Genomic DNA, 17,470 nt, shown 5'->3' with positions numbered 1-17,470 from the left:
TTTTAATATATAGTTTTTTTAATAATTCAGACCACTAGACCATTTAAAATTTTGTTCTTTTTTTAATTTGCAATTAACCTAAATAACTTCCAAATACTCCTCACTCCTCTGGGAGAGAAAGTTCTCTTTGTAAAAGATGTTACAGCATACAGCTTTTATTTAAGAATTTAAAAAGAAACGAAAACATATTGTTTTCCCATTTAAGGGCTTTCTGAAAATTTACATTAAAAAAAGAGTTAACATTTCCAACATTTTAAATGTTTTAAAAGATTAAATTTATTAAACAGAAACATCACACGCTCTTGGGGAGCAGGGCAGGAGGTGAGAAAGGATAAGCCTGATGCTTTCATATACAAAGGCACACACCATTGCCCCATACAAACCTTGCTTTGCTCATTCTCAAAGAAAAACTTTCTTAAGCACTGATGATCCTAGACAAATGGTTTAAAGTGAACAGCTGAAGTGAGGAGAAACACGGCAGGTAGTGAACTAATGGTCTGACAAAATCACTACCTATTCTCGTGGCCATAAAATTGGGTCATCCATCATAAAAATTGTGATGCAACCCAGAACTGAAATAGCAAAACGTGGCAAACTGTTAGCATCTTCAGTATCTGTAGTTGTGTATCTTCATTAAAAACATATTTAAAATCTAAAACCACAATCTGTTCTCATAAAGAGACTCACAAGCACAATTAATCAACAATGAAATGCAATGACCATAACATACTACAGTTATATCCACACTATGGCAGTACTTCCTCGTCAAATCAATTTTAATTTGTAACAAGTGCTTGCTAAGTTTTTAAAAACTCTTCTGAACAAACGATTCACAGCATGCCACCAGTGTGTCAACAAGCATGGTATTTGGTTTTGCTGAAAAAAGTAATATAGCAAATTTAGCTCAGGTGAAGTGGTCCTCCAGTAACTTCTGTTTTGGGGTAGCAAATGATCAGCCCTTACGGGTCAGTAAAAAGTTTTATTTGCCTTTCCTCACACCTGCGTGTTTGCCATTCTCATCTGAATTAGGCAACAGGCCAACAGAGAAGCCACCCACATCTATATGACCTATATATGACATATATATATGACATCTATAAAGACCACTTGACATATTAGAAAGCATTGAATCATCCACAAAGAAAAAGTTAAGAAGCTGTTGCTAGGATGGCATGACTGCTTGAAATCAAAAGAATTTTACTTTGTTAATAGAAAAAGCGATGGACAGAGAACCTAAATGAATATTTAATGTTTGGGGATTTACTGGTATTTAGAGTGGTTAAATACGCAAGGAGTTGTCCTCACAAATGAATAAATGATCTGAAAGGCAGGTCAAGGACACAGAATCGGCACAGGGCCAGGCAACAGAAGGTGCTAAACAGAGCAGACGGATAGATCTGATGGCCGGAGTAAGAGACCTCTACATCTCAGTACACCAGAATTTCCTTTCGTTATACTAAATTATCTTAATTGGATAGCTAAGTTTGCATCAGTTCACATGCTGAAAGTTACCTATCAAAACACAGAAAAAGTTCTGTGCAGACAGTTGCAACCTATATATTTACTGCATATATTTTACTTAAGTTACCAAACACATTATCTGTGTATCAGCCTTCATGCTGCATCACAGCAATCTGTGAAGACAAGATTTGCACTTACCAACAAATACTGATTGTCACTACTGAAATTCTATGAAGAGCTATGAGGAGCATCTTCATAAATGCTAAAAGGGAATTTTTAGTGATGGTATATATTTTCCAAGGTAGGTATAATTTTTCCAAATATTTCTTCATTCCTAATATATAAGAAATGTCCACTTGCTATATTGATGGTTTAGCATTGTATTGTGTTAAAAAATACGTATATGTATTAAATTAGTATATGTATTAAAAAAAAAGTTAGACACATTTTGAATCTTTCATAGTGTGAACTACACAGATCTAAGACTGAAGGATCTCTTGATTCATTAAATACAGCAATATACTTTTTTCTAGCTGTCCAAACAGGTAAAACAGATGTTTCAACCTGTATATTACACAGAAAGTGAAAAAAAGAAATAAGACAAAAGGATGAAAAGACTTTTTGATCCTATTTGTGAATCAACTTTTTTTTTCCAAAATATCATTTCACGAAATTAAAATAAGTCCAATATGTTCTTGCAAATAACAGACTTGACAAGTTGATTCTGCTGTAAGTTACATTACACAAAGTAAAAACAAGGCACTCTAAGAGCTACCTTCCTTAACCTTATTGACTTTTTTTTTTTTTAAAAAACATTCTGAATGACTGCTGGTATCAACTGAGTATCAACTAATAAAAAAAAGAACTGTTATTTTTAAGTAACAAAAAACATTATTAAATAATTAGAAACCACTATTTAAAATATTAAGCTTTTTGTTGTTGAAGGTCAAATTGTCTGAACTCCAGAAGAAAGTACACTGCTCAAAAGACCCCCTACACACACACTTTATGGACACAGTTCAAGAGAAAAAATAAATAAAATTACATTATACAAATCGTGGAGGAAAAAAAGAAAACAAAACCTCAAGCTAAAAGCTTTTCATTTTTGTGGTTCCAAAAGCCTTCTATTGAATAAATGAACATATTCAGTTAACCAAAAATAGAGATAACTTAAAACCACAAGCATTTACAGAAAACACATTTTAAGCCACATATTAAATATAATTTCTGTAGGAAATTATATATTATAGTTAGCGGTACATTTAAATTTTAAAAGAAAACCAAACGCACAAACAAGTCTATATCCTTGTAATTTCAGGAAGCCACAACTGCCACAATCCTTTCACATCTGTTATTAAAGATAGTTCCCCTAGTATAAAAACTGTTTCACACATCAACCAGATTTGTTTTGTCACATCACAACAGACATGCAGAAGAATTTCAGCGTGGCACTTCTCCACACAAGAAAAAACAAACAAACAAGAAAAGTGCTTTCACAAAATGAAAGACATAAATTTGTTTTCAATTTAATTTGAAGAATCAGAATAAAAGCTAGTGAATTTAGAAGCAGTGGGGTTTCTTGGTTTTTTTTTTTGTTTGTTTGTTTGTTTGTTTGTTTGTTTGTTTGTTTTTTTTTAAATGCTACAAAACTCTAGTGGTCATTCTCCAAATTCCTAGAATCATCAAGTTTTCTACAAATTACTCGATCACGACTAAAAACAACAACAATTATATTGATGGTTTTTCCTTTATAATTAAGATTGCCTAACATTTAATGTGACTTATAAATAATACAGCCTCTGTCTTCACTTAGTGTTCAATTTGCCAAACCATTGCTTACCCAAATGACTTTTTTGGATTTCTGCCTTCAGTTGGTTGCTTTTCTACTTCCTCCAAATCTCAGCAAAGTGAATCACTGACTCCCAATAAAACTATAAAAAATAAAATAATTTCCTCATGTTAAGTACGTTTAAATGCTGAACATGACTGGGTGCCTCAGTTCACATTTTTAAATGTTCAGCATAACTTCCCTGTTTTTCCTGGTAACTGTGACCTGCTTTGGTGATAGCTACCAAAAAAACATGAGACAGACTGAATTTCTAGACAATTGAAGTTCCAAGTGGAAGAACTGGATGACAATCAGACTTAGCGAAGAATGCTGTTAAAAGAACATGACTAACATTGGCAAGCTCAGGGACATAAGGAAGAGTTTCCTCACACAGAAATGAATGCTAGCTTCGAAGAACCAAATGCCTGAGACAGTGTTCTGACAGATGCTAACAAATTCAGTTAAGCTGAACTTTCCACAAATAAGCAGGTGCTTTGGGCATTATTTATTAATGTCCAGTTTTAGACGAGTACTTTAACCTTCAAAAGCAGCAAATTTAGCAAACACAATAGTAGTCATCCACGTTATATATGGTACTACAGAAATTGTACATATCCTCAGAAAAATAGTTCTGCGGAAGTTCTGCAAAAACTGGATATCCAATATTTATATAAAATCCAGCTACAGTTTTCCAGTCATTCCTCCCCACCTCCCCCACAACATAAGGGACAAACGCACCCCTTACACCTGAAGGATGATAAAATAGTATTCGTTCTGTATTTATGAACACTACTGTGAAAACAAGAACCAGAATAAAATTACAAGCAAATAACAGTACTCTATTCCCTGCAAGTTTTTTTAAGTTAGGGGTAAATAAAACATAGGGTATCACAATGCTAATAAAACAAGGTATTAACTCAACTACTCATTCAGTAAGTATGAAGAATAATTAATGAAGCTTCTTAGAACTCATTAAGTAAATACAATCAAAAATCACTTGTGAATTAATTTCTCTGCATTGTTTTCTTTACTTTCAATGGTGCCTCTCCTCCACATCAGAAATTGTAAGTTAAAAAGGGACAATGCAAAGTCTCAAACACATACAATAGAAACCACGTCTTGTTTCCTCTCACTACATCACTCTCACCACTCCATGCCATTTCAACAAAAAGAAGACAGTTACAAGGTAGGACAAAGGCAATGACAATTACTACAAACACTCCACAACACAAATCCAATTAAGAGACCTGAATTCAATGTAACAGAAAAGAAGTTTTTGAAAATAAAAAATAAACTATTGGATGAGAATTTGGTCAAAACACACTAACATTTTTAATTAATTAGATTACACACCATCAAAAAAGGTTTGTTAATACTTCATTTTATTGGTAACTGTTTTAATCACCTGCCCTCTTTTAAGGAGAAAAATTAAAAATCAGAATGTATCAATCAGATCACTTATATCACTTATGATATCACTTATGATCTCTCATTATCAGCAGGGAAAGAAGGCCTGCTTGAAACAATGTACTTCATGCAATCTCACTGAGGTGTGTTTTTTTTTTTAGACAAACTTGAAATTGAATAAATGTTTTAAATATACAGTGGCAGAAAATAAGGCTTCCATATTTGTATATAATTGTTTTTATTTACGCTTGTGTTCAAAACCATGACCACCATTTTACTGTCACCTAAGTGGTCCTTAAATTGTTATGTATTTTAGGATGGGACAAACACACATACCCGCATTATCCTTTGGGCTATTGAAGTATTTCATTCATATTATAAGTTGACTTCCTTTTCATTTCATCTGTAAAGATGTGTTTAGCAAGAGCCCACAACATGAGATGCAAGCAAATGAACAGACTTCAGCACTGACACATTAGAAAGATATACAGTTGGAAGTGCAGTAGTTATTCACTGCTTTACAGATGCCACAAAGATTTCTGCTTTTTGAACCCATCACCACATTGCATATTAAATCTCAAGCAGCACAACTGGGAAACTCAGTGCCAGAACTAGACTCTGTAGTTCTGAAGTGGTAACATCTAGAAAGGAAAACTAAGGAAACAGAATTCAAACAACTAACATGTAACCCTTAACAGTTAATTTGAAACCTTTTTTTTTTTTTTTTGGGGGGGTGGGGCATGGAGCAGGATGTGACTACCAAAAAGTAACAGCAAGAACCTTCCTCATTACTATTTCTGCAAGATCACTGGCCAAATCCAAAGACACTTCAAGGAAAAGTTAGTAAGAAATTCCCTCGTTTCAGTCTGCCAGTAAAACTGATTTCAAACACTGATAACAGGCTTACATTCAAGAAGGGTAAGACAGGTATAAAACAAATGGGTAATCTTCCCTACTTCACCAACAGAGAAATGAACCTGCATAGCTAACCATGTTTCATGAATACATCCTGACTTTTAGTCAATGGCTAATAAGGAAGAAAAGGTTCCTGCCTAATTTTAAAAAATAGTTCATTTTTAATCAACATTTCAAGTAAATTCATTCTTGGTAGCATCTCTAACATTTCCAATTTTGCTATTTCACCAAGGCAAATATGTGTATAATACTTCCAAATATTCAAAGTTTGAATTTTCTTAATTTGTTGTTTTAAATATATACAGGTATATAAATGTATACTATATAAAATATATACACAAGTGCATATACACAGCTAGTTCAGCAAATCAATTTTGTACGTACAAAATTAAAAGTGACTGGGATTTTCTGGACCTATGAGATCTGAATGTTTGGAATTATTTTGGATTGGTTTTAATCAGCTGTGCTAAAATAATTCCCATTATAAGGAAAATAAAGAGCAAAACAAGAAGATGATGACAAAAACAAACAACAAATAAAGAACAAAACTCCCAAACCACAGGAGAAAAACCTTTTATAAAAGCTTAACTAATAATGCCATATAGAATTATTCTTTAAATATAAAATTTAAAACAAATAATTTTAAATCTGTAAGATTTGACAAATCAGAAAATAACTCAGATACTTAACTGGGACAACAAACGATCATCTGCAAAAATATCAGATACAGAATACCTACTCACTTTAAAACATACAAAAATAAATAAATAAACACAAGCAAAAAGAAAATTCTACATGCTGTTGGAATTTTATATCAGGTAGAGGTGGGGGAAATATTTCAACAACTATTTTTTGCCTCACAGTAACAGGTTTTATGTATGTATTTCCATGGATACCTAAGAATTTTATTAAAGATTACACCTTCTTTCAAGCTAACCATTATTTTTGATTAATCTCTAGCAATAGCACATTTCACAAATTTATTTTCCAACCATGCTATGAGCCTATCTTCTTTTTCCTCTTTGTTAAGACTTATAAAGAGGATATAGAACAATATAACTATTTTCATATGTATTATTTACACATACATTTATAAAGATTTTTTCCTGTATTTATTTTAAATCAAAGTAATCACCAAACATATCTCAAACAAGCTTTTAAGTGCAAAATCAGGACTACTGATTTTAATCCAAGTTTTCCAATAATTTCAAGTATAACGCCCACAAGAAGCTTCACTGGAGAAACATCAGAATAATAACTAATATAAATTCTGTTCTTCCCCAGTTTGACCACCTTCCTTCTCCACTTGGTATTTTCCTAAAATATACCCTTCCTTCTACTGATTGTCACTTAAGTATATGAAATCCTATAATGTTATAGCTAACATACATGTGCGTATATCTTGTATTGAGCTGTACATACTGATATCTTCATTCACGTTAGTCCAAATTTCACTTTGCTGCTTAACTCTAAGTTGAATTTAGCTCATCATATTCCATAAAATTTGGTGTTACTTCACCTAGAACAGTAGAAACCATTTGGCACTTCTGCCCTGAGTCCTGTGATACTGGAAATAAAACCATGCACAAACAGGAATTTGATAAAAATGTTTAACAGGATTGTTCATCCATTCTTCCTTTCCTCTGTTACTTAAAAATAATGTTAGGTAAGATTCCTACATGAAGCAGCAGAGAGAAGTCAGGCACAATCATGACCCTCCACAGCAATGAGACACTACATAATCTATCAGTGCCACCTCTAACTAGGAGCAGTGTCTTTTGATATTTTTATGAAAGTGTATATATTACACACACATATATACACAGCCACACCATGCAGACTTTTTTTTTTGTGTATCATATTTGCCCTAACTTTCCAAAAGGCATTTTCCTGTGAACACATCACAAAAAGTAGCACTGTTCCTCTTTTGTTTCTGAGTTACTAGTACCAGCACTAGTAATAACCAAAGGTAAAGCGTAATTTTGGAGTTTTTTAATTCATCAACTGCATCTGCAATTTATTTATTTTAAATATAACCTCCCAGATCCCCTAAGAAACAGATTTGAAGGTATTATTCCTTGCTTAATCATTCAGGGCCTAAGTTAACTGTAATTCTTTACACCGTGACCTAAATTACGTTTTCCTTTAATTTTCACTGCTTATAAATGACTGTTCTTCATGACCTACTATGTATAACACAGTAAAATTATCTTAAGAAATTGCTTATGAAATAGATGTTTTTCATGTTCAGAATCAAAACTCTTCTCTGTTTGTAACAGTACCCAGTTCTTTCAAAGACAGGTAAAAAGTCTTTCAAAACTAGGAGAGAAAAAAGAAAGGAAAGAAGGAATAAGGTTTAAAAATATATAGTATCACAATTCAGAAGAGTACGGATACTCGTTTTAGTATAGAAGTGGGGATCAGCTTACTTTTTGAAAATCAACTCTGTTTAGTACTTTCCAAGAGAATAACATTCACTGAACAAATCATACAAGTAAGAAAATTAGAGCATAAGCTGCCCACCACTTTCAATAGGGTAAAACAACTCTGAGTAATTGCTTTATTCTGGGAAGTAAACTGTAAGTTGTTGCATTATTTAAAAGTAGTCCTTCCCCATATCAGTAGAAAGATGTGTTGTTATTTTAATGAAGTTGTGAGCTTTAGGTTTGCATGCTTTAAAATGCCTTCTCTTAACTACAGATAAAAAGATTTTAAATTCATGCAAGATTAAGTGACGGTCACAAAACAACTTTACCACCTTAGTAATTACTTTTCCTGATTGTTGATTAAAAATTGAAAATTAATATAAAGTGTTGAAAACATCTGCTGTAGATATGCATAGTAACTGGAAAGTCTTTACTAATTTTGTAGATTCTTTTAAAAAAAGGTAAAAGACACCTAACTTCTTTTTATTCAGTCTCAGAGAGAAATTTTCAGACATCTCTTTAGTAAGCAAAGACACTTTGGAGCTTTTCCCATTTCTCCATTGAGGAGCTTGGCAGCATCACCTCAGTTGGGGGCAGGTAGAGGGCACAAAAAGAACTACAATTATGAGATTTCATGGTTTCGCCTGGAAGGACAGCAGAAGACCGACTCTACCTAATCCACGAGGTCCTTTCCACACCTACATTCTAAATACTCACCAGGATCACCTTCCCAAAAGCCCTCTCAGTTCCCTCATACACTATGTTGCTTTCAAACATGAAACACAGAAGAATCCCAAGAATGACCTATGTAAGGTAACAGAGATGAAGGCCTAACCACCACCCAGTGGTATAAACTCAGTTAATTTCTGTAATTTTTAACAGTGTCTGCCAGTGTACCAAGACAAAATTGAGTCAAGTTTCGTTTCCTTCCCCGCACACACGTGCACATGTTTTTAGGAAGGCAAAGGCTTTACACAACACTGAACGGTTAATAATGCCCATTGTGGGCTCACCCTGGCTGACAGGTAAACCCACACAGCCCCTCATTCCCACCAGGGTAGGGGAAGAAAATAGGAAGAGCAAAAGCAACAAAATTCATGGGTAACGGTAAGAGTTTGACAAGCAAAGGAAAAGAGGTGGAATTAAAAACAAAACAAAAGAACAAACAAGCAAGCAAACAGCACAACAAGTGATGCAGAAGCAATAACTCACCACCTCCCAGAATCAACCACAGCCCGGCGACTCACCAATCAAAAAATGGTAACCTAAAATCACTCTCCCCTCTGTTTTATGGCTGAGCACGACAACGCACAGCACAGAGTAACTCTTGCTCAGTTCAGGTCATCTGCCTGGCTGTGTGTCCTCCCAGCTTCTCATGAACCTACTTGCTGCATGGGACAAGGTTAGAGAAGGCCTTGATGCTATGAAAAACCCATTCATCAACAAGTGGAAGTCATTGTTATCAACACTGCTTTGGTCACAAATCTAAAACATTGCACCTTGCAAGCTGGTATGAAGAAAATTAACTCCATCCCAGCCAGACCCGTTACATCCCTAGCAGAACTTACAGCTGGAGCTCCCTTCAGCAAATTTATACTGAAGTCTTGCTTTCCTCCCTTGAGTTTTGTCATGTGTGAGGGGTGATTTTTATGTAGCTCGTGTGAAAAAGACAGGTTTTTAACAACTGCTTACAACTCTCAAGTGCTTAGGGTTGACAATTTTGCCTTTTTTTTTTCAAAGACAAAAAAAACTGCCTGGGAAAAACATGCTGTATGGAAAAGCAACAGAGCTCCTTTCTCCATTATAGACATTTTATTAGAGCAAACTTTCTGACATTAGCTGTATCAGTATTAAAAAAGTCTCATAATTTTCAATTAATTAGAAAATTGTAGTAGTCAAAGATTCCGCTAAAAATGCGGAAACTTACAGCTCGCTACCTTTTAAGCTATCAGAAGCAGTTTCTTTGCAAAGAAAAAGGTCTGCCATCATTACCTACAGGTTCATGAGAGGGAATCGGTATAACAGAATTAACAGCTTTCAGCTGTAAAATTACTAATTCCAGTAATACAGTACATTAAACATGCCATTTGAGATATATGCCAACTTAAACCACCACATATGGCATATCTATCTAATTATCGCAGTTTGTGTTTTCATATACAGAGCTGTTCTAGTTTTTAAACAATGTGTCGAAATGCACCATTTTATCTGAAAACAGAAAATGCTATCTTTTATAATACCGGTAGGTTAATACTGTATTTTGAACTACAAGTTAAAAAAAAAGGAAAGAAAAAAGCATCAGAGTAAGTCTCTGTAATGCTTTAGTACTGCTTATAACTTTTTTTATTAGTAACATTAATAGTAACAATAAGTTTCTCAAAGTTATTTTCAATTTTTATTTTTCAAGTCTTCCATTCACCTATTGACACACTAACGCTTAATGGACAATGGACAAATAAAATAATCAAGTTATTCTCCCAGTTTTGCATATAATTAAAAAAAATCATGAAGTAGCATGTGTGCAGACATCAGTTGCAGTGAAGACAGACTTCGCTTGTGTTTGTTCTTCATGTGCAATTTGACCTCACTCAAACAATTGCTATTGCAGAATCATACATTCTAATTGCAGTTCAATACAAATCATGCCCTAAATATTTGATTTCAGATTCCCCAGCTGGTGCTTGGTGTCACTTCAGCTGTTCAGAGGGATTTTTTTTTTAATGTTTCTTTGTTTAAGTAAGCAAAGAGCTCACATATAATTAACATGAAACATTACATAATCTTAATTTCTCCTTCTGCAGCTTGTAAACAGTACCAGGTATTTTTATACTATAACATCAAAATGCATACAGAAATGAAAAGTTAACCTCTTAGTAGCCAAATAACTATGCACCAATCAGTACAAATACTTTTTGTTTTTTATTCGGGAGTATGAAACATAAGTAAATATTCCACACCAATTTATCAATTGCATTTTCCACCATGTCCTTCAGTTCTCAAACTGTTTAGACTTTTTTTTTGATAATTTACTTCAAATAAAATCAGACAATATCCATATATACTTGCATATATAGTGTCTCATTCTAAAATCACAGATGAGATTATACATACAAGAGAACATACAAGAGCTTAAGAACCACCTCCCTGCTTTTTTTCCTCTCATTTTTAAATGAGCATTCACTCATTGAGCTTGCAATTACTTTTACCAAAGGTTTCTATTGGGCACAAAATTAAACAAATGCAAAATGATTGCATTTATATTCATTATAAATGCATTTTATATGCATTTATTATTGAATAATAAATATCAATTTCCTCCCTGATAAAAAGTCCAAACAATCCTTTTAAAGATTGAGACAAAATATTTTATGTAATCATAAAGGAAAATAGGACAATTTGATTTCAGGATAATTATTTTAAGGCAAAATTCAGTATTTCCTCAATTTATTTTCAGGAAGTTTACCGGTGCCTTTTAACACTTCAGATCAAATCCCTCCCACTAACTGTTTAGATAATTTTTGTTAATTCAGTCAAGCTCCATACTCCAAGAAGTTTGGCTTCCACCTTTCAAAATTGACAATAAGACAAATATGCTGAAACAAAAGAAGAAGTGTAATGCTTCTAACAAAAGAAATTATTTGCAAATGGAAAGAGATCCTAGAAAATGTTTTGTTTGAAGAGGATTTGTAACTCATTATGGATTAGATCTCAGGTTTCTCTTCTAAATTAGATCTTTCAGCAAGTGGAGCACACATTAACAAAAAGCCAGTATTTTCCTACAAGGAATTACTGAAAGGACTGAACAGATTCACAAACATATTGAAAAGCCAGCATACATATATAAGGACACAATTATTCTTTTACGATGAAATCAGTCATCTGCTTTAAACAAAGCCAAAGAATAAGACAATTATAAAGTTTTCATGTTAAATAGTATATTTTTATGATTTGTCCTGCTTCTGGCATTAAAAGGTTGCATTTATGCACTGAAAATTGAAAAGAACTTTTAAAACAATGCAACTTTCTTGCAAAGAGTCAATCAACTTAAGGAAAGGGTAAAAAACTTATCCCAAAACCACAGAACGCATGTATTGGCGAGTTCATACTGATAACCTGTATTAAACATGATTATCAAAACCAAACGGAATATAGCTGAAAATATACTATAAGGTGTCCTATACAATCCACAAAGACATGAGTTATGTTGGTATTCATCATCATTTACTCAACTACATTAAAATTGAATGTAGCAAGAAAGGCATCTCTAAACTGTGATTCAAATTGCTCTATCCAGCTGAGGTAAGTTCAATTTAAATCATTTGCAAGGCTACAAAATGGTGAGAACATTCCTTGTTAGGCAAAAGGGAGCAGAAATGCTAACCTCCATAGATGAGTACCAGAAAAAAAAAAAAATCCTTTGCTAGAAAAACACTGAGAAATCAAGAAGTCTTTCACCAAAGGATCTAAATTGCCTTGGATTTTTCTGAAGAACCATATATATATTTTATTATTACTATTTTTAGTATACACTAGTCACCTATCCCGGTGTGAAAACAGACCAAAATGGGGCAACATAGACTGGATAATTATTCTGCCTTGCGTAAACTCAGTACTTACCTGAATTTGATGTCTGTAAAGAGAAATTTCTAGTAATTTTATTGTATTTGTGTCTCCACTCACTTTCCTGGAAGGCAGTAACATACGGAAAGAAATTCTCAATTTCTCCCCTTACGCTTCAGAGACAAAAAAAAATAATTTCTTTTTGCTGAAAGTAATAGAACATCAACTGTTGAAAGACACAAGAACCATATCTCACTACTGTGCTTATCTGCACAGATAAAGAGCTTGGCCACCTTTAAGAAATACATAACTTCAGAGAAATATTTGATCTCGAGCAACAAAGTTGAAAACAATTATTCAGATTTTGATTACTTCCAAGAAATCAACCTAACAAAAAATGGGAAGTTTTACTTACCACATGATCTGAATTCATCGGATTGAGAGTGGTGGATATAGTTTACTGGCAGAATTTCCACACAGAATGTCAAGTATAAAAGTAGAGGTTAAAAAAGAAAAGGCATCTTAAGCTGCTTAGGAAATAAACTGCAAGTTTACCAGTGCTTAGAACTTGCTAAACTACAACTTTGAGATTTCAGAAGTCAAAGGTTAGTAGAGGGAAATCTTGAAGTTCTAAAGAATAACTTGCAAATTAAAATTTTAAACTAAATATTTGATGAGCATAAGCATGGTATTTTTTGATTAAATATACCTTTCTAAGGATCTTCAGCACTTATAAAATGGCCTGTCCAGCAAGATTCCTCAATTTCCCCCATGGAAGGGGCATGGAAGAAGCATCCCATACCCTGAAGTAGATGACACCAGTCATTTTTACCCAGAAAAGCAATCTATTCCAAAATTCAATATGAAAACCACCTTTTGGTTATGAGCAAGACCAAAAAAAAATTTGGGAAGTGGTAATGCTCTTAGAATGCAGAATTTAAATGATACGTGAAAACTGCTACATCCTGAAGGGATTGACACAATGGAACTTGCAAAGTAAAACTTAAAAAAATGATACAATATGGAAAGATAAAATCTACCCTAACATCCGCAAGTATCTTGGCCTTTCCATCTACAGAGAGACTTACCTATGAGGATTCCAGAATACCTACTGATCTGAATATACACGGTATTTCACATACACCAAGATCATTTCACATGAAATATGCCATCATTCTCTTTTGGTTTGCTAATAAACTGCATTGCAATTCAGTAAATACTAACAGCATTTTTTTCTCTAAATTAGCATTCCAACGTTATACACTTTTCTAGACCTACTGAGATGGGTCATACCACAAATATGAAATTTCTATTAGTTCCTGAAGTACTTTTAGTTTTGAGCACATGAGTGTGGACTTCATATCAGACGGTCATATTCAGCCTCTCTGCCCCTCTCAGGCAAGCATGCTTTACAACATGAAAATCTCATCACACAAAGCCAGCGCTACTAGTATATACTAAAAGACACCAACTCCCCTTATATGCTCTTTTAGTTCAAAGCTTTGTTTTCTCTTTGACAGAGAAAAATATCCAAATTAAGACATTGTCTTGCTACAAGAAAGCATTATGATCACCTATCCTAATCTCCTATGCAACATTTCACAGATTAAATCCCTGCATTATCTCGGGAGCCTGTTTAACTACATGCATATTTTTAGGAAAAGGTCATTAAATTTTAAATTTTAACTGTGGTTTTAACATCATAACTCTTAGCAAATTATTGTCATTACTTCTGAAAATTTATATTGGAAGAAACAAAGGCTGGCCATTCCAGTAAAAAAGCCAAATACTTAAAGATAAATAATAGTGACAAATTTAATGATCTTCAGACAGCCAATATAAAGCTGCCAAAATGTACAAGAGGAAACTTCTTTTCAAAAGAAAATCTACAAAAACAATTTTGCACAACATGAAATTCAGCAAGTGCCTGGACTGGCCAACACTGAAAGAACAGTAGACATTTATGCACCATACTAGCAAGCTAAAAAGAAGTACAAAAAAATAAACATGGGATTTGTTTTTCTAATTTTGAGCATATGTGTATGTGTTGGAGAAGGGAAAAAAATAAGGCACTTATTTTTATAAAACCAGATGACTAAGTTCTGTGCCCTTTTCATGTCTGCACCCTCAAAATCAGATGGTTCTAAGTTACCAAAAAAGTGTGAAGGACAGAACTAGAACTACTTCTAAACATTAAACCAACATGTTTTGAAACAGTAAATACTACTGAAAACATGATCCATTGGATAATACAGAAAAAAAAAATCAAGAAAAAGTTACCTGAAATAAAAATTCAAGTTTACTAGGCATAAATAGAATATTTGATTCAAACACTGGCCTTGCAACCATTATCTACTGTGTCTGTAAGACTAAAATTTATAAAACACTTGCATAACCTGAAGATTTTTTGTATTTAGATGGCATGGGAAACGTAAGGGAGGACAAATACAGCTGCCCATTTAACTGATTTTCAAAAACATGCCCTGACTAAAGCTCTTAGGCTAGCAATTGCATGTAGATTTCTACATAGACTTTCTATACTGTTTTTAGCAACCTGATTTAAAATCTGACTACCAGAGGCTACCCTGTTTCCTTACAAGTTATTCAGAAAAAGAACACATGATGAACTGAAGTAAAAGGAAGAGCTGTGGGCCAGGCAAGGTAAATGTCTTTATATAAGCTTTCCCATCAAATCTTAAGTTTGCTTAATTATCACACAAAATTGTCCTAACTTTTTTCTGACTGAGATCAATTCGATATTAAAAAAAAACTTTTTTTTTTTAATTTAATGCATCATCTTGGCAATTACTAGAACGGCTAGCCATAGATATAGATCCATACATAACTAGAACGCAGCTTATAAAGTTGTATACTATATATTTTGTTAAAAGCAGTGCAAATACTAGATGAGCACTTGGCATTATCACCAACCTAAACAAAAATTTGTATTCCTGAAAAAAAAAAAGAAGTAAATTTAACAGTTCTTTTTTATGGAGCAATTCAATATGCTAGTATTTATATGCTTAAAGAAGAGTAATCCCAACAAAAACTAGCAGATTTAAAGTGTGCTACACCTCACAGTAAAAGACTCAGAAGTTAGGAAGTGATACAATCATAAGGAGTTTCTGGGAAATCCAATTTTTATTTTAGATTGTCAGAGTTGCCAAGTGTCCATCTAATACAGTAAGTAGAAGACATACAATGAAGTGTGCACACACATGCAGGACAGAAAATAAACCCCATACATGTCCTGTATCTATCGCTTATTGCTATAAATCATTTTTATAAAACTTTACAGCATCCAGTAGCAGCACTTTGTTGCAAACCCTTGAAAATCTGCACTGACAAAACGCCGGAAGAGCCTCTTTTGTTCCACAGAAATTCCCTTCAAAGCCAGGACAACAAACTGCTAAAAAGCCACCTTTTTTTTCTTTTTTTTTTTTTTGTCTTCCTCAGGAAAAGCAGTGGTAAGCTACCACGTTACACACATTAACATACCATAACTCCAGCTCAATACCGCTGCTCAAACAGTATCCACTGGAACACCTGAACTGCTGCTACTATACACTATCCTATCTACACTCAAGAAACACCAGATTACAGACAGGGACAAAATGTAAACCTCAGCTAGATCAAGCTCCAATCTGGCATATGGCCCAACTGGTCTTTCCTCCCCCTTCCATGCCATGATGTAAATTCACTGCCTCTTTGGGAACACAATCTGGTATAGTTTATGCATATACATACTGAACACTCAATGAAGCCAGCTAAATGGACATCTGCCACTTCGTACTTGGCTAATGCATCATTTTATATAAATATTTTCAATAATTTTGACTGGAGAGAGACTCTATAGTTCTATACCCAGTTAAATATTTGTGATTTTTCACATATAGTTTGAAAAATGAGAGCTTAGAATAAGTTAGGAAAATGATAAATTGCTGCTGCCTCTGATTATCTGGTTCTCTACAGAGAATATTTTTCCCTATTTTGCCAATGAAGGCTCTTTAAAAAGAACTAAAGTCACACTTCAAAATAAAACAAAATACATGTACATACAAATTTTCCAAGAATTTTGGAGGTGTGCACTATGGTTCTTGATTCAAGCAAACAGGTGTCACTCTATGAAGTGGGGGAAAAGAGTACAAATGTGTGAAGCTCTTTATGTGGGAAATTACAAGAGAGTTAAATGGCACTGAGCAAGGCACAAAAAGTGCTTTTAAAATAGAAACAAGGGAACATGCAGAGAACCTCAGTATCTAATTTAATGATTGAGAATGCAAAGGCTCCAACTTGTGAAACATTAGCAGCAGCCATGAATTTCACTGTAGTTCTGTATAACAAGTAATCTTACCTGAGTGATTCTCAAAAAAATGTCAACACATCGATTGTATTTTTCATCTGATCCTGTCAATGCTGAGATGACAGGCCCTGCAGGATGCAGTGAGAGATCAATGATGGAAAAACAGGTGTTTAGTCTTTTCACAATCAAAACCTACAAGACGAGGCAAATACGAAATTCTGTCTGAGATTCATGGTTCTTTAAATCTAACAAACACTAATGTTACATAATCAGTTTCATCTACATATACTGACAACTATCTGTCCTCCTCACTTAGGAGGGACTAAGACAACTGACCCCAACGTCGTTCATATTACCACTATGTAACTCTGAACCCTGTCTCTAATAACACTTGAAGGAATAGTGTATCTGGTCACACAGCTGGTTACTTACATCAGTTACTTCATACATCAACCTATGTTCTCTGGCCTTTCACGGTGGCTTAATTTTGCCCATTGATCACAGAGAGTACTCAAACCTTACATGAAACTTATTGCAATTCAGAAGTCAAGACAACCAATGCATAATGGT

General features: G+C 33.8%; 1 protein-coding gene across 4 annotated transcripts in view; it reads right to left on the bottom strand.

Moving 5' to 3' along the window:
- NOVA1 (NOVA alternative splicing regulator 1) overlaps nucleotides 1-17,470 on the bottom strand; it is a 193,314-nt gene that overhangs the window by 124,182 nt on the left and 51,662 nt on the right. The window contains exon 2 of one of the 4 annotated variants that reach the window (XM_035552165.2): nucleotides 16,952-17,028. The exons of the other annotated variants lie outside the window; for them this stretch is intronic. The gene's annotated coding sequence lies outside the window, so the exon portion shown is untranslated. The remainder of the gene's footprint in view (nucleotides 1-16,951; nucleotides 17,029-17,470) is intronic. 4 annotated transcript variants of the gene reach the window in all.

Source organism: Cygnus atratus, chromosome 5 (genome assembly GCF_013377495.2).
Source record: "Cygnus atratus isolate AKBS03 ecotype Queensland, Australia chromosome 5, CAtr_DNAZoo_HiC_assembly, whole genome shotgun sequence".
In the NCBI taxonomy this organism is placed as follows: Eukaryota; Metazoa; Chordata; class Aves; order Anseriformes; family Anatidae; genus Cygnus; species Cygnus atratus.
The sequence above is the reverse complement of the archived record's forward strand: the minus strand, read 5'-3'. Positions and strand labels throughout refer to the sequence as shown.